The sequence below is a fragment of the Schistocerca cancellata genome, chromosome 4 (genome assembly GCF_023864275.1).
Source record: "Schistocerca cancellata isolate TAMUIC-IGC-003103 chromosome 4, iqSchCanc2.1, whole genome shotgun sequence".
NCBI lineage: Eukaryota > Metazoa > Arthropoda > Insecta > Orthoptera > Acrididae > Schistocerca > Schistocerca cancellata.
Window position 1 is genome coordinate 716251381 of NC_064629.1, and position 24793 is coordinate 716276173.

Genomic DNA, 24793 nt, shown 5'->3' on the forward strand with positions numbered 1-24793 from the left:
TAAGCAGAGTGAGTAATTGTGTTTCAGATAGCAGGGTCGATCTAATTTCTTGTGTATCTGTGTACTCCTGTATCTGTCTTTATGCCATCCTTTGTTAAAACCTTTATGTATTGAGTTGGTAACCCATTTGTAATGTCTTGAAGAGTGAACGCATCTACACATGAGATATAAACGAAAATATTTTCTGTTACTCTCCTGTTATTTTCCATTTGGGAAATTCAATGGTGGGAGGCAGATTGAATCCAGAAAGGAGGCATTGCATTTATCTTTTCTTCACAGATCTTGGCACGAATTATCACATACAACTAGTCTAGAAAGTCTGGTCACAAATTTTATAAAATTAAAATTAAGGATTGTGTAATGATTGTTCTTACAAGCAAAAACCCAAAGACAGCTACAAGCAAACATAAATAAATCTACAGACCAGGTACATGACTGGCTTGAAGCTTGAGGGAAATAAGCTAGTAACATATATACACCCAAAACAACTTTTCTAAACTTCTGTTTAAAAGAAGAGCCTCCAACACCTCTGTGACAAACTTCAGAAGCATTACACCCTGACTGGAAACAAAATTTTTAGGCATATTGGTTTCAGTGTGATTTTAAATGACACACACATAACAAAAACAAATGCAACACTGAAGAAAGTATAGTACAGCCTACATTTACTTGCACACAAAGCAAGCTTCCACACTGTTCTAATTGCACACTTTGCCCACTTCCACAGTATTATGTGATTATATTCTGGGGTGCGTTATTATATTCTGGGGTAGCACAACCACTATCTGAATCACCCTCTTGATCCAAAACATAGCTATAAGATAAATGCACTATGCATGACAAACAGATTCCTGCAGGTACCTCTTCCAGAAGTCTTCGATTCTCTCACTCCCCTGCAGTTTTGTTCTAGAAACATGTAAATATGCGAGAAAGAAACAAAAATTCCAACATAAATGAACATGATACCAGGCAAGCTCCATGTGCAATTAATAAGGACATCAGCCTGTAAAACCTTGACTACAAATAGTGTTATAGGAACTCCAGGTAGGAATATCAACAATGTAGGAAAAGACAGATTGTTACGTTGTTTAAGGAAGACACATTAAGTTGCAGCCAGTCACAATTAAGACACTTACCTAAAGCTTTTGGCTGCAGCCTTCATCAGCTAAAGAGAAATACACACCATTCATTTGCACAAGCAAGCACACCTTATGCAAATATGACTGCCAACTCCAGCATTCTGGCCGAAGATGCTGGGATTGGCAGTCATTTGTGCATAACATGTACTTGCTTGTGTGTATGAATTGTGTGTGCTATGACATTCCACAATCTGTTAGCATTTACTGTATGAATAAAGAATTTGAATTAGAACCTGCAAGAATATGCAATGTCAGTGTTTATACAGACAGGAACAGAATCCACACCTAGGTGGCTCGCAGCTTGAGCTTCGTGAATGAGATCAGTGGATTGTAGGTATTCAAGTAAATAACTTTGGCTGATGGCATGGTACAATTTTCCTGCTAAAATCAGAGATACATACACTTCAATAACAGTTGTGTGGTATCAAAAGGCCATTTATGGCACTTGGAAACTGTACTATGCATCCAGTAGAAACTGGTGTCATATTTCAATGTTACTGTACACCAGATTTGATTTTAAACAAGCCATTTGCTAATGTTTAGGTGCGTTGTTTACATTCATAGGTTTAATCAGAGGTGTAGTGTCAGCTGCCCAGTAGTTTCCGCTGGCAGTGTCTTTATGAGTTGACTTCCAAATGACATTACTCTCTTTGACACAGTAATCTCTACACTCCTAAGGAGCAGAAGAGGTGCAGTTGTTCGGATAATTTACTCATTTGCTGTGATATCTTAAGTGCTATATAGTTCATTCAGCAAAAGTACCCAGTAAACAAAGTAATTAATACGTACAAGACACCTTTCACTTGGTACAGTAGCAAGGGAGTGAAATATCATTCTTCTGGGTCTCAGGCCCTGCAGGAATCCATGGAAATGAGCAAGCTGACATGGCAGCAAGAGGTGATGGCAACTAAATCAATATACTATCCCATGCTGTCCCCTCGGCTGCTGTTACTCGTTGAGGAGAAGAGGTAGGTGTCAGCAGGAGAAAGAGTTGTTGGCAGTACAAAGTAACAAATTAAACCTGATGAAGCCAACAATTTTGCCATGGTGAACATTGTTGCAGTCACACAGGTAGAAACCAGTGGCCTTAGCATGTCTGAGAATGGGCCACTGTACTCCGACACAAAGGCAACTCCTGCAGCAGGAGGACCACCAGGGTGCATTGCTTGTTGTGCACCAGTGCTGCGATGCCACATTTTCCTTGATTGCATTATATATTCTGACAAAAGGGGAGCAGTTTGTCTTGATAATTGTTTTTCCACTGTTTTAAATACAATGAGATGAGTGTGGAAAGGGGTTTAAGGTTTTGCATGTTATGCAGCTTTCTGTCAAAATTGCTGAGTAGATTATTTTAATATATCTTCAAGTGACTGGTTCATTCTTTAAGAGTGAGTAATCAAACAAGCTACAATTATCTGATAATAGTCTTACAATTTTGACTGTACGTCCATTTTGTGCCACACTTACTGTATTTATGATCTGACTAACCCAGGTACCACTGTATAGGTTTTGACCTGTTTCGATCCGTGTTGAGCATGGTGATCTGTCTGACCTAGCAATCACATCTCAGTGATGTGGAGATTTGCTATAAATGAAATGTGGTTTGAGCTCCTTTCCACAGTAGGATACCTAGCTACGGATATGCAGGTTGCTGAAGTGATGTTCAATTGAGACTTGAACCAGTCCATTGAGCCACATGCCATTATTACCAGAATCTACACAAATATTGTCCTTCCACCAACCTTTTTGGCCTGCATGTGAAGAATAATCTCAGGAACTACTGTAAGGTTTTTTATTTTATTATTATTATTCTTCTTCGATCACCAGGCAGGCACTGTAGTCTGAAAGTTCTCAAAAGGCATGAATGTTACCCCGTCTGTCATTATTTCATTAGTGTTTGCAGTGACATTTTGTGGCAATAATGGGAGGTGCGACCTACTGCACCATATGCAGCCATCATTATGGCATGGCACATTTGATCCCTATTCACTCGCCCATAAAGAAAACGACTCTTACACCCTGACAAATTATCCATGGTGTCCCTCTTAAAGGTCGTCATGTGCATTTGATGTTGTGTTTCAGAAAATGTTTGCAATTTTTTTTGTAGTATGTAGCTGGAGTCAGCTAAACAAATACTGCTCATCACATCTTTCATACAACTTCCTGCATCAATGGAAAGCATCTATTTGTTTCCCTACTACATTTTTAAAGCAAAATTTTACATGCATGTTTGATAGAGTGATCACAAATTAGTGTTGTGTGATGTTTTTTTATCAATTTGTATTAACAGAAACGTTAAAACTTGACAAATAACCAGTACTCCAACAATAACTGAGCAGTGCTGCTGCATGGTGGTATGTCTAGGCTGGCAAGGGCAACACGTGAATCACTGTTGGAGTACTGATAATGCTGCTAATAGTTGCACAGCCGACTGAAGATAAATGAACAAATACCACATGCATAAAAACAGAATATTTTAAGTTATTTATCAGAAACAGCTGAATATTTGGTACTTTTATACAGGTTTCCTATATGAGTACTGAACTGTGTAATGCAATTTTCCTGCACTTCATTAGTTTCATTGATGATGACCCCCAAAGAGTCTTGTGCAATAGACTGTCTCCTTTTCACATCAGAAAGCAGGCTATGTGACAGTGTTGAACACAATTTCATTGTATTGCTTTGCTCCTGTTCCTGTTTTCTAGGACTAATTGCGTTTAAGGATAATTCGGACATTACAGGTGGCTAAATACTTGTACGTCATGTGTGAAGAACACTCGCTCCCAAGTTGATAGATCCTTAATTGCTCTGTTAGAGTTGTTAAGAGGTGAACATGAAGATAATCTTGAACAACTCTATTGACCCACCCTGTTACTTTCCTTTGTGGGGCATATTTGATTGATTTTACAGGAAAGAAACCATTGTATGGTTCCTATCCCACCACCTCTAATATTATTCTGCATGATAAATAGTATGAAACTCATCTAAAAGTATCAAGTGTATTTCCCTTCTTTCTGTGTGCAAAATACAGTTATGTGAAAAACTACTTATCACACTTATTCCAATATTTTCCTTAATCTCAGATGTGGGAGTGGTGTGTGGCTCAGTGGTTAGATGTCAGATTAAATATCTAAAGGTCCAGGTTTTAATCTGCAGTTGGTCCTTTTCCTGTTACTTATCACTTCTTTCGCATCTGGCAATGATTTGTTAATTTGAAAAATGTTGAGATTTGCCATGGCTTGGAGTCCACAATAGTCTGTGGTTCTCGTGTAATGGGCTGCGTAAGTCAGCTCAGTGTCACAGGAAGCAATGGGATACTACTTCCATTGGGACCGTATCCAGTGAAGCTATGCAGTGTTCCAAATAACCTTTTTGTTGAGGACAGCTTTATTATGTGAAAGTTTCAAAGTGATTATCTGAAAAGTTAACCAAAGCAAAAACATGAGTGGCTGAAGATGATTCAGACACAGGCACATCTTCCTCAGCATAACAGTAAAGAAGCAGACTTATAATATGGGGCTTTCATAAAAATGAAAGTATTTTACTACCTACCAATGTCTGTCATTGGTGGAGTAATGTCACTGTTATCGTGAGAAAGGGGCATTTAGTAATGTATACATATTTCCTCTGTGGCCAAGAGGGCCATCACACATTTATTTCACAGGTATTTACTTATAATTCCATTTTCACAACCGTTTTAAGTGCCCCTTGTACTTTGATGCACTTTTCATGACACTTCTGCAAGTCCTTGAATACACGGCACAATCAATTATTTCTCAGATCCTTACATTCACATCCTGTATTTTGAGCGCTGTTGCAGATTTATGAGATGAATGCCCCTAAAGTCATTTTTTCTGACCTTACAGATGTGAGATGGGTGTAGTGGACAGGACTGATGTAGTATTGTGCATTGTCATGGGAAAGTCTTCTCTTCATTCATTATGCATGGGATGAAAACATGATGCAACATGTAGTGCATTATTGCCAACCAAATTATATGGCAATGTGACAACCAGTTGATATTAAAAATAAAACATCGAACTTTCAAAATAAGAGATCTACAGACATGTCACTATCAAGAAAATTTTGTTAAGTCCACCTTTAAACAGTCAGTTTTACATTGTATTGTGTACACACAACTTTTCTGTGTCATCCATTGACTACTGGGGAGACAAGAGAGAGGTTTCCCATAGGGTTCAGTCTTGGTTCCCTTACTGTTCTTAATCTATACAGGGTGTATATAAAGTCCGGGAACACTTTCAGGAACTAAACATTATACAGATGTCATACATATTGCATTTTGAAGAGAAACTCTGAAAGTTTTTTTTACAAACATTCGATATGCGAACCATGAGTGACCCGACACACGTCAATAAGGTATTCGAATTCTTGCCATACCCGTCCCAGCATGGCATCATTGACTGTGGCAGTCGCATCCCATATTCTCTCCCAGAGCTCTGCTACATCACATGGTAGAGGCATTACATACACAAGATCTTTAATGTGTCTCCACAGAAAAAAGTCACACAGTGAGATCTGGCGATCGGGGAGGCAATTTCACGAAACAGCTGTCCCTTCTGTAGCATGGCCGATCCATCGATGCGGCAGCTCTGTGTTCAGGTACACACGAACTTCACGATGAAAGCGGGATGGGGCCCCATCCTGCTGATTAATGAATGATGAGTCTGATTGCATTTGAGGCATCAGCCATTGCTACAACATGTCTAAGTAGAAATATCCAGTGACAGTGCTCTCGCACCTGAACTTACCATGTTTGCAGCTAGCACTGATTATTGGCAGATTGCCAGACTACACTGTGGCAGTGTACATGAAAAAAAAAACTTTCAGGGTTTCTCTTCAAAATGACATATGTATGATGTCTGTACAATGTTTGGTTCTTGTGTAATAAATAATTGAAAGTGTTCCCGGTCTTTATGTACACCCTGTATTAATGATTTGCTACTCTATATTCATGAAGATACATAGCTAGGTCTTTTTGCTGATGATACAAGTATAGTAATCATACCCAACAGACAGGAATCAGCTGAGGAAATTGTAAATGTCTTTCAGAAAATATTAGGTGGTTCTCTGCAAATGGACTCACTAAATTTTGAGGAAATACAGTATATACAAATCAGTACAATAAATGAAATAACACCACTGATAAATACATACTTTGAAAAGTCTGTTGCCAAGGCAGAACATTGAAAATTTCTGAGTGTGTGCATTGATGAGAAATTGAATTGGAAGCAACACATTGACGATCTGCTGAAACACCGAGGTTCAGCTGCTTATGCTATTAGGGTTGTTGCATATCAGTAAATTAGCCTACTGTGCCTATTTTCATTCAGTGCTTTCATATGGCATCATATTTTGGTGTAATTCATCATTAAGGGAAAAAGTATTCATTGCACAAAAAGTGTGTAATCAGAATATTATCTGGAGCCCACCCAAGATCACCTTGCAGACATTTATTTTAGGAACTCGGTATATTCAGAGTACCTTTGGAATACATATATTCATGTATGAAATTTATTATTAATAACTCATCCCAGTTCAACAATAATAGAAGTGCATAGCTCCAACACTAGAAGAAAGGATGATTTTCACTATTCTGGGTTAAATAAGACTTTGACAGAGACATGGGTGAATTATGCTGCCACAAAAATCTTTGGTCATTTAATAGCATTAAAAGTCTGACGGCTAGCCAACCAACATTTAAAAACATATTAAAAGAATTTCTGAATGACAGTGCCTTCTATTCAGTAGGTGAATTTATAGATGTGAAGTAGTAACTGTGTAAAGAAAACTTATGTTAAACTGACATGTTCTACATCATTACAAAATGTTGCATTCATGATACACAGAACAAGTATTAATGTAATGTACTTTTATATGTATATTAGTACTCCAGAAACCAGCAGACAATGTGCTGCAGGGGGTACAAAGTGTGCCATAATAATTCCCTTCCTTTCTGTTCCTTGTGTAGATGGTATTGTTGATGCCCAGTTGTCAATAACCTTCTGTTTAAGCTCAGATTTCTCTCTCTTTCCTGTTGTGATCTTTACACAAGATAAATGTTACAGAAGGTAATATGTTTATTGAATGTGGTCTCATGATTTTGAGACTAAGGCTGGCTGTGTTACACAATGTCCTTCTCATATTATTTCCCACTGGAGTTTATTGGGCATTTGTGTTACACTGATTAAACAAATCTTTGATGAAATGATTACATCTTATTTCAGTCTTCTTTATTGCCTACATTAATACAACTGAACGAGGGTCCTTGACTGATGAAAACTACCCAAGAATTGATGATTCCTTCACGAGTGAATTACTATTGTATAGGACTCTCAATAAATCTCCATCTGGTATGTGAAGTTCCCACAGCAAAATCAGTATGATCATTCCATGTTAAATTGACCCAGAACCTTATTGCTTATTACATATTCAAGTGATATCATATCCTTTCAAACTATCTCTGCGGTTAACAGCAAACATTTAGCCCAAAAAGGGGACTGTGGAAGATGTTTGACACTACTTCAGAATTGTTATAAAATATATGCTAGACTGTTTGTGATGTGGAAGATGGGATCAAATCACCATGTTGCTTAACGGTGTTAAGATATTACTGTGAGAGGAGGAGGAGGAGGAGGAGGAGGAGATTCACAGCAGATTCAAATAAAGTTGAATCCTTGTTGTCAAACACAAGCCCAACAAGATGAAAATGTGTAAGTGCAACTATGAAAAATCATTTATCAAATTCAGAAACATTATCATAGTAGCGAGGTTACCATATTACTGGGGTTAGCTTGAACAGTCCTGATTTTTTAGTATCATCCCACGTAATGACCAGGGTTTGAGAATTTCATGACTGGTCAGGATTTTTTTAAAATTTTAGACATAAGTTATATGTTTGATATCTCATTTACAAACATTCTCTTATGCCCATGCTCTGTTAGCTGACCTTGGAGCTAGAACTGATTTTGATGGTGAGGCGTGGCTACCAATAACTTTTCAATTTACTGTTAGTCATTTGGCAACACAACAAGGGCAGTGGGTTTGTTGTTTTCGTGTGTGAAGTACTGTAACACATCTGCACATTTGTGGTCACTTTATACATGTTTGTTTTTTGTTTATTATTTGGCAATGCTCAAAAGAAAGTGTGTGTTTCTTGTTAACTGGCAACAAGAATGCAAATTTTGGAAATTTTACAGTGACAGTAACAACAGAGGTGTTTGTTGCACACTATGTACTGCAGGATTTTCTGTTGCCCATAAAGGAAAGGGTGATACTAATGTCCACACAAAACCGGCTATTACTGCTACTGCTTCACCAAACATAAAGAGGCTTTTCTTTAGGGAATTCTGATCTGGAGTGTGCTGCTAAAGACACTTCATTCACTGTTAGATACAGCATGTTATGCTCTATGAATACTTGCACTTAGTGTGCACTGTTAGATGCAGCATGTTATGCTCTACGAATACTTGCACTTAGTGTGCAATATATAATGCCTCAAAATGAAATATTTTAGATACATACCACATTCAATCATTAGTTAAGAAATCATGTTTTGGGGAACAAGTGATCAGAATATTCAGTCTGTCTTCAAGGTACAGAAGAGAGCTGTACAGATAATAACAAATAGCAGCAATAGGGCCCATTGTACTGTCTCATTCAAAAAACCAGAAATTCTGGCTATCCTATGTGAATGCATTTTCTAGACTGTAATGTATGTAAGGAAAAATATTCATCTGTATTCTACAAACATCTCAATACATGACAATGAAACTAGATCCAACCATTACTTATACCTAAACGGGAAAACCAAGTCCAAAACACAGAACAGTATGCTATATAGTGGCCTCAAACTGTACAACAGGCTGCCACAGGAAATGAAAGGTGTAAATGAACTTCTTATCTTTAGCCAAAAGCTAAAGACATATTTATTAGGCAAAAGTTGTTACAAAGTAAATGAGAATTTAGAATAATTGTAGATAGTTATTTAGTGGACACAAATACCACATAGGACTATATAAAGTGACAGCATATGGCATAGTATATACACTCCTGGAAATGGAAAAAAGAACACATTGACACCGGTGTGTCAGACCCACCATACTTGCTCCGGACACTGAGAGAGGGCTGTACAAGCAATGATCACACGCACGGCACAGCGGACACACCAGGAACCGCGGTGTTGGCCGTCGAATGGCGCTAGCTGCGCAGCATTTGTGCACCGCCGCCGTCAGTGTCAGCCAGTTTGCCGTGGCATACGGAGCTCCATCGCAGTCTTTAACACTGGTAGCATGCCGCGACAGCGTGGACGTGAACGGTATGTGCAGTTGACGGACTTTGAGCGAGGGCGTATAGTGGGCATGCGGGAGGCCGGGTGGACGTACCGCCGAATTGCTCAACACGTGGGGCGTGAGGTCTCCACAGTACATCGATGTTGTCGCCAGTGGTCGGCGGAAGGTGCACGTGCCCGTCGACCTGGGACCGGACCGCAGCGTCGCACGGATGCACGCCAAGACCGTAGGATCCTACGCAGTGCCGTAGGGGACCGCACCGCCACTTCCCAGCAAATTAGGGACACTGTTGCTCCTGGGGTATCGGTGAGGACCATTCGCAACCGTCTCCATGAAGCTGGGCTACGGTCCCGCACACCGTTAGGCCGTCTTCCGCTCACGCCCCAACATCGTGCAGCCCGCCTCCAGTGGTGTCGCGACAGGCGTGAATGGAGGGACGAATGGAGACGAGTCGTCTTCAGCGATGAGAGTCGCTTCTGCCTTGGTGCCAATGATGGTCGTATGCGTGTTTGGCGCCGTGCAGGTTGGCGCCACAATCAGGACTGCATACGACCGAGGCACACAGGGCCAACACCCGGCATCATGGTGTGGGGAGCGATCTCCTACACTGGCCGTACACCACTGGTGATCGTCGAGGGGACACTGAATAGTGCACGGTACAACCAAACCGTCATCGAACCCATCGTTCTACCATTCCTAGACCGGCAAGGGAACTTGCTGTTCCAACAGGACAATGCACGTCCTCATGTATCCCGTGCCACCCAACGTGCTCTAGAAGGTGTAAGTCAACTACCCTGGCCAGCAAGATCTCCGGATCTGTCCCCCACTGAGCATGTTTGGGACTGGATGAAGCGTCGTCTCACGCGGTCTGCACGTCCAGCACGAACGCCGGTCCAACTGAGGCGCCAGGTGGAAATGGCATGGCAAGCCGTTCCACAGGACTACATCCAGCATCTCTACGATCGTCTCCATGGGAGAATAGCAGCCTGCATTGCTGCGAAAGGTGGATATACACTGTACTAGTGCCGACATTGTGCATGCTCTGTTGCCTGTGTCTATGTGCCTGTGGTTCTGTCAGTGTGATCATGTGATGTATCTGACCCCAGGAATGTGTCAATAAAGTTTCGCCTTCCTGGGACAATGAATTCACGGTGTTCTTATTTCAATTTCCAGGAGTGTATATTGTAAGAACCCGTGTATGTTTCAGTTCATAAGACACAATTGACAACCTCCATACAATTTGTATTGTTATATGGCATATCAATCAGTCAATCACAAACACACTTCCAAAATAGAACAGATATCTAAAGTGGTTAAAATGTTAAGTGGCCCAAAATTTTCATCTACTAGAACTAAAACCAAGGCAATTATTGTTAAAGCTACTTTGCTATTTGTACAGTATTTGATTAAGCATTACCTTCTTCGGAAAACATTGTGCAACATAAACAATGGATAGCTCAAACAGAAGTGAAGGAAAACTCATTCGAATTCTTATAGGATATTTCAGTCTGGAGGAAGGAAATCAAGTTGAACTGCTGAAACTTTGACTCAGTATCTTTTGCAGTGTGCAAAAATACGGACTGGAAGGAAAGATTAGTTTTTACTGCTGGTGACACTAACGATACAAGATAGTGGGGAATGAAAATGCATTCAGAATAGTTCTAAGTGATTGAGATGTTTCTACCTTAGAAACTGGTTATTCAGTGTATACTGAACACAAATCATTTCTGAAAAAGAAGTCTGCTGAAAAATACAACTGAGTAAATGAAGTTTAATGTTCTAGTAAACTGTTGAGACTTTTAAGTAAACACAAAAATATGTCCTGGGTTGGACAAAAAATAAAATACAGTGGTGGTGGTGGTGGTGGTGGTGGTGGTGGTGGTGCAAGTTTATTGTAAACTGTATAATAGCAGTTAGCAGATAGTCATTAAAAATTTGAATACTACTTCTTTAAATGAAGACATTTTTTTAATTTATTTTACGTGTGCCGGAAGTTTGTTGTACACTTTAGTACCCTAAATGTATGTTAGTTCATTTCTGTGCCTTTTCATATAAATTACACTGTTTAGTATATATATTCATGGCGTGGGTGAAATATTTGGCTGTTGAAATTATTGTTTGGAGAGTGTCAGTCTTGAACTGTTAATAATTATTCTTGTTTTTGTGTGGTGAAGATGGTTTTCAAGTTTGTCTTATTATGTCACCAGGAGAGGCCATAGATCATGGAAAAATCGATGTAATATAGTAGACAATTCTCGCTACATTGTTACTACACTCAGTACAAATTACAAACAATGCAAAGCAAGCAGAGCGTAGCTCATTAGTAAGATAGAGGATGTTTGCTTTATTTATTTATTTATGTATGGATCTTGTGGGTGCATAGAATGTAGGGTAAGATCTTGGCCATCGTTTAACACAGTAATATTTCTGTCACTCTTACACATAATTTATTACACCAGTCTATAGTACAGATTATTGGTACATTATTGTTAGTATTGGTACATTATTTTAGTATTCGTTCAGTCCTTACACTGCTGCTATGGTTTCAGTGCATAATATTGGTACATTGACGGTATTGGTACATCATTATTTATCAAAAAACTCATTTAAACTACGCAAGTGGTCAGTTAGCTATGCCTTTACTGTAGCTTTAAATCCTGCAGTGCTGCTTGCTGACTGTATGTTATTTGGTAATTTTCTAAATATCTTTTTTCCAAGACGCAGGACTGCATTTTGGAAGAGCTTAGGTTTTGTTTCATGCATATGGTGATCAGTCTTTTTTTGCCCTGTATTATCGGTATGTACATCTTCATTTTTTAGGAACATTGCGGGATTTTCAATAACATACTGCTATATGAATACTATGGATACACAGGGTGTTAGGAATTTCCAGTTACAAACCTCTATGGCTTGTCGAGGGGAGTGAGCAGATAATATTTTGTATAGAAACATACAGTTTCTGTGCTACAGGTGTGTGAAAACATGTTTGCTAAGTAGGTATGCTCCAGGGTAGGCAGGATTTAGGGTGGTTATGTCAGATCAGCTGATGTCATTTGTGATGTCTATCCTACCTCTCACCTGGTTCGAGCCTGTCATGTGTCTGTGAGGGTTAATCAACATGAGCACACATTTGCAGAATACACTGACATGATCCTTCTGAATGGCTAAGCTCACAGTAATGGAAAAGCTGCTTGTTGCTTTTATCAAGATTGTTCTGCACAAGATCCGACTCCATTGCATACCCTCATTGCCACAGTTGTGCAGTAGCTTCGAGAATGGGTAGCTTTACCATCAGCAGGCGTGTGTCTGATACTCCAAGGCACTGCACACCCAAGTTGGAAGAGGCCATACTGCATCACAATGAAGGGAACCCACCAACGAGTGCATGAGGAATTTCTTTGGCTATTAATGAGTGGAAATGTAAAAATAGTCATTTACTGGGTCATGCTTAATAAATTATTTGTAAAAGTGGTTGCGCTACCAACATGTTTTCAAATGGTTATAGCATAGAAACATTACATTTCCAGGCATGGGTTCCTGTTCAGTTATTGTCCACTATCTTCCTATACAAATTCTAGAAGTTTGTAACAGGAATCTCTGAACACCTTGTATATATCTGTTGGCATGGAAGTAGAATGATTTGCAGTTCTTTGCAAATTGATTTGCAAGATTTTCTGTGTATGTTATACCTTGCATGATTCTTCCAATTCTTTCATTCTTTCTTTGTTTCTGTTTTTTCTGCAAGTATGACTGAAAGTTGTGCATGAGGTGTGTGGCCATTTTTAATGACATTTATTTTGATTCTAAAAAAGCCTATAGGTCTAAAATAGTAGTTACTAGATGTTAATGGAACTTCTTTATTTTTGGAATGTGTTTCGGGTGCCACCCATCATCAGATGACCTCCACAATGTGACATGAGTATGATGCCTTGATATAACATAAACACTGTCAACTGTTAAGGTCATGTCAGTATTTCTGTTCTTAATGTGAATACAATAACTTCATGTGTTGTAAGTTGAAAGTCTTTTTTGCCAAAGGTTTGTACAGATGTTGCATTGCGCAGGTCATCTGATGATAGACGATGCCCGAAACAGTAGTATTCGTAAAGCAGTATGCAATTGAAAATCCTGCACTCATACCCAAAAATTAAGCTGTACACACCCTCATCTAAGGCAAAAAATGGATCTCCATATACACAGAACGGAAACTAACTTATGCCAAAATGGAGTTCTGCAACTTGAACAAAAAGATATTAAGAAAATTACCAAATGACATACAATCAGTTAACAGCATTTCAGGATTCAAAGGCACAGTAAAGGTGTATCTAATTGACCACTTCTTTTGTAGCCAGAAAGAGTTTTTTTGATAAATAATAATGTGGCAGTACCAATAGTAATGTACAAATATTACACATGGAAACCATAACCATTGTAACAACTGAAGCAGTACTAAAGATAATCTACCAGAAATCTGTTGTAGCTGTAAGTAATGATTGATGTATTATAGTGACATAAGCATTATTGTCTTAAATGATGTCCATCATCTTACTATAAATTCTATGTACCCACAAGACCACATTGACAAGTAAATGAATCAAACATCCTCTATCTTACTGACATGTTAAGCTCTGCTTCCTTTGTGTTGTGTGAAATTAGTACTGTATGTAACAGATAATGTAGCAGAATTGTCTACTTTGATTACATTCATTTTGCTATTACCTATGACCTCTCCTGGTGTAATAATAATACAAATCTGGAAACCATCCTCACTAAACAAAAACGAGGATAATTACCAACAGTTTAAGGCTAACACTCTCCAAACAACTATTTCAACAGCTAAATATTTCACCCATGCACTGTTTCTGAATATCAAATAGTGTAATTACTATAAAAAAGGTATGTTGTCAGTTTCAAAACTAACGCAGATCATTATTCATACAGTAGAGTTTTTTTATTCATTTCTCACTAGCTTGTTGTGTGTGAATCATTTTGCTATGCTGACCATAGCCTTTTTTATGTTTTCTTGTATTAAGTTTCCTGTTTTTTCACTGATGAGGAAGCTTGTGTTATCAGCGAACTGATAAATATTTTGAAATTTCTGTTTGTTTGTAGGTCACTTACATACAGGAGGAACATCCGACTGATGCTTGGGAACAATATATTTCATCTCTTGGTAAGCTGAGTGTTGGTCTGTAATTTTGTTGCATGCAGTGTGTTGTATTTCCACTATTTGATTGTGTCTGCAATGGTATGACATGACCTAACATTAGGTGTGCCTCTTATGCCTAGTTCATTTAATTTCTGTAGTAGTGCCTCATGATCTGTAATACTGAATGCTAACAAGCCGAGGCATCCTCCAATAATATATTCACCATTGTCCACTTTCAGGTAAATTTCACTCAGAAATTCATAGGTAGCAATGTTGGTTGGCATTTCACATTAAACCTGTGTTGTGCTATGGACAGAATTTGGTATTTTTGCATAAAGCATGTCAGTCTGTTGTGGAAGACCTACTCAAAATTTTTTGAGAAGCAGGACAATGGGGCAATTGTCCTGTAATTGACAACTTCTTCTGTTTTTACTTTTTTTAAATATTAGTTTCAATTTTGCAATTTTTTGATAGGAAGAGAAGTCCTTGACATCAGTAAACTATTGCATAAATGTCAGTGGTTTTACAGTGATTCCACTACATCTTTTTATTATTTTATCAGGTATACCATATACTCCAGATGCCTATTTCATTTTTAAGGTTTTTATGACAGTAAAAATTTCTCTTTTATTCATTTGGTACAGATGCAATGAGGTAGCAGGGTTGTTGATCTTGAATGATGGTGCCATAGCATTTTGGTTACTTGGGTTAATCTTATTGATTAGTTCCGTACATATATTTGTTAATAGTTGGTGAGGATATTTGCAATATTCTTTGTATCAGTTATTTTCTCTTCATCTTGACATAGCTTGATATTGGCATTTCTGGTAGTGACATTACTTGTCTGTTGTTTCACAATTTTTGATGTAGCTTTTGTCTTGTGGCATGTAAAGGTCATTTTCCTTCATTTTTGCTTTTGTGACAACTATTAAAATATCGCTTGTATTTTCTGCGGTAAGCGTGAAGTTCATCACACACCCACAGTGTCCTTAATACAATATAGGTTTTTCTTTTTTTCCTTGAAATATTAATTGCAGCTGGTATCCAAGACTTGTTTTTATTATAATACCATAGCCCGTGTTCCTTCAGTGGGAATGCAGTTTCATAATAGTTAGTACATATGTGGGTTTTACGTGGCATTGAACCATATCATCATGTTTTTAGAATCGAAACGACATTTATTTCATCACTTAATAGAGCGAATACAGAAAGATGGCTGTTGAACGTAGTGCTAAAACATAGACAAGAAGATAAAACCAAAGAGCATAGTCAAAGAACAGTCGCTTCACATCAGATACGTCACAGAGCCTGCCCCCCCCCCCCTTTCCTTCCTCTCCCCTCCCCCTCCCCCCTCCCCCCCTGATAGTGCGGAGCACGGCGGGGCGGAGCTAGCACACGTCCACAAAAAATCTTCATGCCAGCGTGGGGGGTGAGGCAGTGTCGGGCACACGAAGTGTGAGGCTCGGATGAGACAGGTCGGCAGGGAGCAGCGAGAAGTGGCTCCGTTAGGAACCACGCAAGCCTTAAACATTGTACTGAAACTGTACTCGGGTGGCCATTGAGCAGAATCACAAATTTATTGACCCCCGCGGCATAATACACAGTGTGGGTCGGAGTATGGAGGTTGCAGAGCTGCATGAACAGTGTCATCTCGTAGCATGACAAAATTGCATGATTTAAGGTCCTTGTGAACTAACACCTGTGGCGTGGTGTGAGCGCGAGTTAGAGACGGGCAAAGGCAGGCCACTTGAGCACGCACTCATTCAACAAGGGCCGGCAGGTCAGTAGCATCTGTCAGAGAAGTGTTCTCAATGAATTCGGCTGGCAGCATGAGCGATTCACCATACAGGACCTCTTCCAATGAAGCATTGAGGTCCTTCTTGTGTGTGGAGCGGATTCCCAGCAATACCCACTGCAGAGCCTCAGACCAAAGCCCACTGTGGAACATGAGTACAGCTTTTAGCACTCTGTGCCATTGCTCCACTAGTCCATTGGCCTGCAGATGATATACAGTCATGTGAAATTTCGCGACCCCACACAACTCGCACAGGTGAGTGAAAAGCGACGACTCAAATTGGTTGGCCTGGTCCGTGGTAAGTGACAGGGGGCAACCAAATCTAGCCACCCATGCCTAAATGAATGCGCGAGCAATTGTCTCAGCTGCAATGTCCACCAGGGGTACCGCCAATGGGTGATGCAGTCAATCATGACAATTATGTATTTGTATCCCTCGGACGGGGGAAGAGGACCAACCACGTCATTATGCATGTGGCGCAGGCGGCCCCTGGGGACGTCAAACTGCTCTAAAGGCAGTTGAGCATGTCTGCTCACCTTGCTCTGTTGACAAAGAACGCATGTGCGTGACCATGTGCGGCAATCGCTCCGCACACCCGGCCAGACAAACATTTGGTTACGAGTTGTGTCATTGCCCGTGTTCCAGGGTGGGCAAGATTATGTAACGCGCCGCAAATCCCATGCCGAAGGGGGGAAGGCAACAAGGGGCAGGGCGAACCAGTAGAAACGTCACAGATGATAGGAGTTGACGACCTGTGCAGGACAATAGGTTTGATGACAAGCGAAGATCCGTCATCTGAGAGCAGACGTTGTGTCCGCATCTTCAGCCTGAAGCAACGCCAGTTCATCTAAGTTCGATGGGGCGGAGATCATCGAAATGTGGTAGAGGTAGTTGGCAACTGTTTTCTGCACCGCGTATGTAACAAGTGTCCGAAGTATGTTGGCAAATAAAGTCCATGTGCCGGAAGTGGTACGATGGGAGATCTTTTGCTGGGTTGCGGATCACGTCAACAAGAGGTTTATGGTCCTAGTAGATGGTGAAAGCGCGTCCTTAGACATTGCTTATGAAATATTTGACTGCCTCATAAACCACGAGGAGCTCACGGTCGAAGGCCAACCATTTACACTGACTCCTTGTAAGATTTTTTTTTTTTTATTTTTTATTTTTTTTTTTTTAGAAGAAAGGGAGCAGCTGCATTGAGTCTGCAGTGTGCTGTTCAAGGACAGCACCTACTGCCAATCTCTAGTGTCAGTAGTGATAAAAATCTGCGCCTTGGGGGTCAGGGTGAGCAAGAGTGATAACCTATGTGATGGCCAATTTTAAATTGTTGAAAGCATCCAGCATCGGCCTAGTCCAGTCCAGTTTACGCTTTCCGGTTGTATTTTTACTGGAGAGGGCGTCGGTTAGAGCCGACTGGATGGAGGCAGCCCAAGGTATGTGTCACCGATAAAAGTTCACCATCCATAGGAAACGGCTTAGTTGTGCATAATCCTCGGGGAGAGGTAGAGCGAGGATGTTTGCAATTTGCAAGTCAGTAGGGCGGAGGCACTCGGCTGAAGCCATATGTCCAAAGAAAGTAACAGATATGGAACAGAGCTGCAGTTTGTCATGATTGACAACCACACCGTTGGCCACAAGAGCTGCACGAACTGCGTCAAGGTGAAATTGGTGTTCTTCCGTAGATGAACAAAAGATAAGTATGTCGTCCTAATAGGAAAAAGCGAAAGGAAGTGGTAGCAAAATCGAATAAATGAAGCATTGCCATGTCTGTGCAGCATTTTTTAGACCAAAGGGCATGAAGCAGAATTTGAAAAGTCCAAAAGGCATAATGATCGCTGTTTTTGGAATGTCCGGCGGGTGCAGTGGAATTTGGTGATATGCCTTCGAACAGTCCAAGACAGAAAAGAACTTCGATCCATGTAGTAACTGCGTGAAATCCTGGATATGAGGAATTGGATAGTTGTCTATAATAGTCCTAGCATTAAGGTACCTGTAGTTGCTGCACATGTGTAGCGATCCGTCTTTCTTAGGCACCAGGTGGAGAGGAAAGGACCAGTTGCTGTCCAATGGTCGGAGCACATTCGAAGCCAGTAAATCCTGAACTATCTCTTTTGCTCGCAACAATTTCGAAGTGTGAAGACATTGAGTTTTGTGACGTATGACGTATCCGTGATGTGGATTAGGTGGCAGGTTCCGTTGCTGATTGCCTAGACATGCAAAGGGAGGCATGTGTGGTGGGACGAGATGGGGGGGGGGGGGGGGAGGGGAGGTGGCAGGAGCGGCAGTGATTGACTGACCTTGATGTGCTAGGATGGCGTGTACAAGGCATTGGCAGTAGGTGACGGCTGAGCACGCAGCGCTGTAGCCACGGAAAGCGAGTGATACTGTGAAGCAGGAACATGAGCCTCTGAGCCGGGCCATAGTGATGTAGACAGGGCCTTGGCGAGAGACGGCGACAGTGGGCATGGTGTGACAGCCATGTGATACGAAGGATCTCGCAAAGCGGGGGCGGGAGTGTCCTGCAGGTCCAATTGCATCCGCACGGAACCAGGAGCAGGAAAGGTGCAGCTTGTCACAGGAGCAAAGCAGAGCGAAGACACAGTAGGAGAGAGAGGCTCCATTGACAGGAGCGGCTCTGCAGAGAGGCAGCCTAAGGTAATCCGTGCATAAGCCAATTCAGCGGAGGCGGTAGCAATGCGGGATCGTAACTCCGCATTATGAGTGCATAGTCCGGTTATCTGCTTGCGGATCTCTGATTAATCAGATAGGTGAGCCATAATATCTTCGAGCAGAGAAGCACATGTGGAAAGCGTGGCCAAGGAACCGGAGAGTAAAGATGTGCTGCACTTGTTCAAGCACAGAACAGTAGAAGCAGATGCGTGGTGGAGCGTAGCAGCCTGTAGGTCCGGCCAAAGCTTGTATTGGTGTAGAAAGTCCAACCCGATCACAGGTTCATCTATGTTGATGACGTGGAAGGTCCTAGGATATGTCATGCCCAGAGACAGACAAAGCGAAATCTTGATGGAGCCGAGGACTGCGATATAACAGTGATTTGCAGCAATCAGTGCGAGGTTAGCAGGAGAAAGCGTGTTACCCCCATGCTTGGCTGGGATAATGCTGACATCAGCGCCGGTGTCGACGAGAAAGGGTGTGCCTGACAACAAGTCGGTGACGTAGAGGCGTTGTGCCATTGGTGCAAGTGATGCGGTGTCGGAAGGTAGGTGCCGTTGATGATCATGGTGGGACGTGGCGCCTAAATGTGCCCGCTGTCGTATTTACATTTTTTTGTTTGAGTTTTCCTGGAAATTGAATTAATCGTCGCACACCATTAGATTTTTCTTATTAGCTTTAAGGTTATATACTGCACTGTCTTAGTTTCTGCAAGAATGTAAGTTAAGATCTCATTTGGGCTTCTGTACAGGCAAATTGTAATTGTTTTTAGTGAAGTTATTTCCATAGCTGAAATTTTGAAGTTTTGTTTTCTTTTCCCAGGATTTTAAGCAGCAGTGTCTCATGTTACTTCTGACAGAAATGCATAGCCCACCATGTACAGAGGATATTTTAGTGATTGATGAGGATAGTGTTAACTGCCAACACATCACTGCTCTCAGTGTTCACCTAAGCATATAAAAGAAGCTTCCTTCAGATGTTTCTGGTAAATTTTTATCATCTCACTGTGGATGCCTTTTTTCTGTATATGTATCTATCATTTTTGTTTTATCACCTAAAAGTGTCTCTTCTGTTGTATTCCTGTGTTTTTTGATAGTTGCACAAGTTTCAACACAATCAATTTCTGAGTTCGGTGTTTCAGGTTTGGTCAACCAGTTATGCAATGGGGCTGTATTTATTGCAATGAAGTCATCTTTGTGCATTAATTTTGCCAATATATGACTTCCCAGTGTTGTTGTTATGTTGTCTGTGTTTCATAAACACTTCTCCTGAAATGGAAAGCTCAAAGAATGTTACATTATGATAGGCCTTGCATATTTTTTTTTGCAACTATCTGTATATTTTTGCAAGCTCCAAATTTGACTGAGTCATCCTGCAGGTCATATCTGTGAGGCATGGTATTACTTGTGATGTTGGGCAATTTAAGATCAAGTTGTGTAGTTTTAATCACTGTGTCGCATGTCTACCCTCCTTTCAGTATGCATCATTACTTCCACCCATGATTATGAAAGTATTATTCTTAGATAATTCTCTGAGTGAGTTTCTGTTTTTTGTCATTTCAGTCATAGGTGCACTCAGTTCCTACCACCATATATGATGTATTATATTTATTTATTTATTTTTTCAGATGTCACCAATCATCACAACTCATTCTTATATTCATTTGTTTATTACTTGAAGACATTCTCTTGACTTTCTGCACAGAGGTGTGTATAGTGCAGCGGAAGTTAAATTATAATCTGCAGAATTTATTTGTTGGCTGTCAGCTTCTTCTTCAGCTAATACATTGTAATTATTATCTGTCACAACTGATACCATTGTATTGTTTGTGATATAATCTTTTTGCTCTTTGGCACACACACTTATGTTATTATTGTTTGTACTTGTCTTTAATCCGCCGGCCGTGGTGGCCGAGAGGTTCTAGGCGCTTCAGTCTGGAACCGCACGACCGCTATGGTCGCAGGTTCGAATCCTGCCTCGGGCATGGATGTGTGTGATGTCCTTAGGTTAGTTAGGTTTAAGTAGTTCTAAGTTCTAGGGGACTCATGATCTCAGATGTTAAGTCCCATAGTGCTCAGAGCCAACTTGTCTTTAATCTTTTCAATGCATCTTGTAGGCACTAGATATTGTTTAATCGTGTTGCGGTAACTAACTGTTCAGTACCTAAATCTTAGTTTGTAACATCTTGGATATAGGGATGCCCTGTTCATTATCACAAAAACATAACAATTTTTTGTACTGAGCCACTGGATACAGAAGGAATGACTCTGCAGTTGAGTTTCTGTGAAAACTCGGAAACTTTTCATCACTGTTGCACCACATATGTCACTATAAACACCCATGTCTCTGTTCTTAGAATGAGTGCCTACATGATGAATGCATTGGTGCAATGCCATGAACAGTCTAAATTTTTATCAGCATGGACACCTAAAAATTAGGTTACAGCTACCCTCTCAATTTGTTTGTTTTGTGTTTTGAGGTCCAGATCGTGATATGATTTTGTTTTTCTGCAGTGAATATGATCATTTTTTTTTTGAAAGATTTAAGATTAATTCATCCTTTTCCAACCAGTTTCCCACATATTCCGAAACTCTGGTTGTAGATATTGGAATACCTATTTTTTACTAGTTACAACTACATTTGTGTCATCAGCAAAGAGTTAGGAGTGCCATTGATCAAAATCTTGATATCATTTATGTAAATAAGAAATGATAGGTCTTACAGTGTGAATATCAGATCCATACACAATACTTTGGTGTGTAATGTTTGTTGATGTAATTTCTACTACCTGTCTCCTGTTTTGGAGATATGACTGAAACCTTTTCTTGGTTATCCCTCGTATACCAATACCTTCTAATTTATCTAGCAAGATATCATGTTGGGCAGTATCAAACACCTTCAATAAGTCCAGATTTATTCGTAGTGTACTGTTGTTTCTGTCTAGTCTTGTAACAATATTTTCAATGAAATGAATAGTAGCTGACTCTGTGCTTATGTCTCTGCAAAAAAACTGTGTTGATTTACAGACGAGAGGTTGAATTTTTCAAGGTAGTTTGTGGATTTGTTTCATGAGTGTCTCTCTTACTTAAGAAAATACAGGTAACAAGGCTATTTATCGATAGCTTCCCACTTCATACGTATTGCCCTTTTTATACGATAGTTTTGATTTTGAAATTTTTAATCTTAGTTAAAACACTACTTTGATATGACGTATTTATGATATGTGAAATTGTTTCTGATACGACACTAACACACTTTATTATGACTGAATCATTGATCTATGAAGAAGTTTTATTCATCATTTTCTTCTTTATTTATTCTAGGAACTTTTAATTTATTTATGGGTCTTAGCAAAACACAGCGTCACCATGAAACTGAGGTTTTACTATCCCGAAAGTAATTAATCACCCAAGTTAGAGTATTTATGAAGTAAGCATTTATGTAATTTTAGTTGAATCAACTGTGAGTTCTTGGTGAAACATTGTAAATTAACTAAACAAACACTGTTTTTGGCCTTGTTTCACAATTTTATCATCAATGTTACTGCACAACCTAGATTTCGGTTTATAAGTCCATTTTGAAGTATGTTACTGATTCCAAAAGATGATAATGCACAGATAAACATGTTCATGCACAGATAAACATGTTCACAAGACAAAGATAATCATCTCAACTTCTTAAGGTATCGATACATAGCTTAATGTACAATTATGTCAATGATCATTTTTAACAAATTACATACATTATTACACAATTCAGCAATTACACTACAATGACAGGACTAAAGTTATGCATCAGCCAAGCACTTTTTAACTATGATGGACTGTGGCCCAAAGTTTTGCTTCTATCCTGGGGTTGTGATCTCATCTAAAAGAGCTGAATAATTCAATTGGGTTTGCTTGTTTAACAATAGGTGTGCGGATATACACATCTGTCTTTTAATTTCTAAAATTTCTAGTTGGTTGAGTTTGGCCCCCTATTCCTCTGTGTGTAAGACTTGCACATCTATTGTGTATTTGTGGTTATTGTTCCGGTAATGTTCTGCAAGGACTGAATCAGGCTTCCTCAATCTCCAGCTTATGTGGTATTCTTTAAGCCTGGTATAGGTTGATCTCCTTTCTGTCCAATGTAGCAAGACTGACACTTGTGGCATGTGATTTTATAAACCCTCTTTTTTTTTTTTAATGGCTGGTTGTTTGTCTTTAGCATTGAACAAGAAACTACCTATTGTCTGAGGGACATAGAAAAACACAGAGAAACCCTTTGCCTTCAAGATGTTACTTATCCTTTTTGATGTTTTCCCTGTAAAAGGTAATCTGCACCATTGCTTTTCCCGTTTTGCTGTGTTTTTCATTGGGGACAGTAGGGACCTGGCGTGCTTCTTCACCTTTTTACTTAAAATTTTATGAGTGATATTGCGGTTATAACATTATTTATGGCCATTGTTTTCGTTGTGTTAAGTTCCAGGTCACAGTCTTCTTGGGACATAGGGATAGAATGGAGACAGTGGATCATGCGGCGGAATGCTGCAAGTTTGTAGTTTGTAGGTTGTAGGATGTTGAGAGGAAGCCGGGATCAAAGTGTCAGTGAAGGAATCTCTTTGGTAAATTTTAATTTAATGGTTACTGTTACAGTATATTGATAATTTTTACTTTTTGGACCATCTGATTACAGCCGAATGAAACAAAATTTTTGTGCCATACACATTTCGCCTTTATTCTCTGCAAGGCATCTTCAGTGGCCTGTAATATGTACGTATGTTTACTATTTAGTTTACATTTTGGGCAATGTACCCATAGGTTATAAACAGTTCTGGTGGTTGATTTTTACTACGATATAGTAATATTTTAAATTTTACTTACAGGTTGTGTTTCTGTTCCATTTTTGGTGCCATTCCTCTTCTTAAAATTGCCACTTTGGGTTTTTTCCACATTTCAAAGCACTAGGAACTGAACACTTGTTTTGATGCTTTATTTTGGTTTGTGTTGTTGACTGTCAGATGCTACTGCCAGATATTGAATACGATTTTGTGTGTGTGTGTGTGTGTGTGTGTGTGTGTGTGTGTGTGTGTGTGTGTGTGTGTGTGAGTAAGATATTTCTACATCTACATACATACTCTGCAATCCACCATACGGTGCATGGCGGAGGGTACCTCGTATCACAACTAGCATCTTCTCTCCCTGTTCCACTCCCAAACAGAACAAGGGAAAAATGACTGCCTATATGCCTCTGTACAAGCCCTAATCTATCTTATCTTTGAGGTCTTTCCGCAAAATGTAAGTTGGCGGCAGTAAAATTTTACTGCAGTCAGCCATGTTGGTTCTCTAAATTTCCTAAGTAGCGATTCACGAAAAGAACGCCTCCTTTCCTCTAGAGACTCCCATCCGAGTTCCTGAAGCATTTCTGTAACACTCGCGTGATGATCAAACCTATCAGTAACAAATCTAGCAGCCCGCCTCTGAATTGCTTCTATGTCCTCCCTCAATCCGACCTGATAGGGATCCCAAACGCTCGAGCAGTGCTCAAGAATAGGTCGTATTAGTGTTTTATAAGCAGTCTCCTTTACAGATGAACCACATCTTCCCAAAATTCTACCAATGAACCGAAGACGACTATCCACCTTCCCCACAACTGCCATTACTTGCTTGTCCCGCTTCATATTGCTCTGCAATGTTACACCCAAATATTTAATTGATTTGACTGTGTCAAGCGCTACACTACTAATGGAGTA

At 40.0% G+C, this 24793-nt stretch overlaps 1 protein-coding gene across 6 annotated transcripts in view; it reads left to right on the top strand.

The window, feature by feature from the left end:
* The window catches only part of LOC126183726 (serine-rich adhesin for platelets-like), a 44710-nt gene that overhangs the window by 12496 nt on the left and 7421 nt on the right, over window positions 1–24793 (top strand). For 2 of the 6 annotated variants that reach the window (XM_049925922.1, XM_049925920.1), the window contains exons 2-3: window positions 14561–14621; window positions 19885–20047. The gene's annotated coding sequence lies outside the window, so the exon portion shown is untranslated. Of the gene's footprint in view, window positions 1–1988; window positions 2108–14560; window positions 14622–19884; window positions 20048–20689; window positions 20769–24793 lie in introns of all 6 variants that reach the window. The other 4 variants (XM_049925926.1, XM_049925921.1, XM_049925923.1 and 1 more) reach the window with 3 other exon arrangements.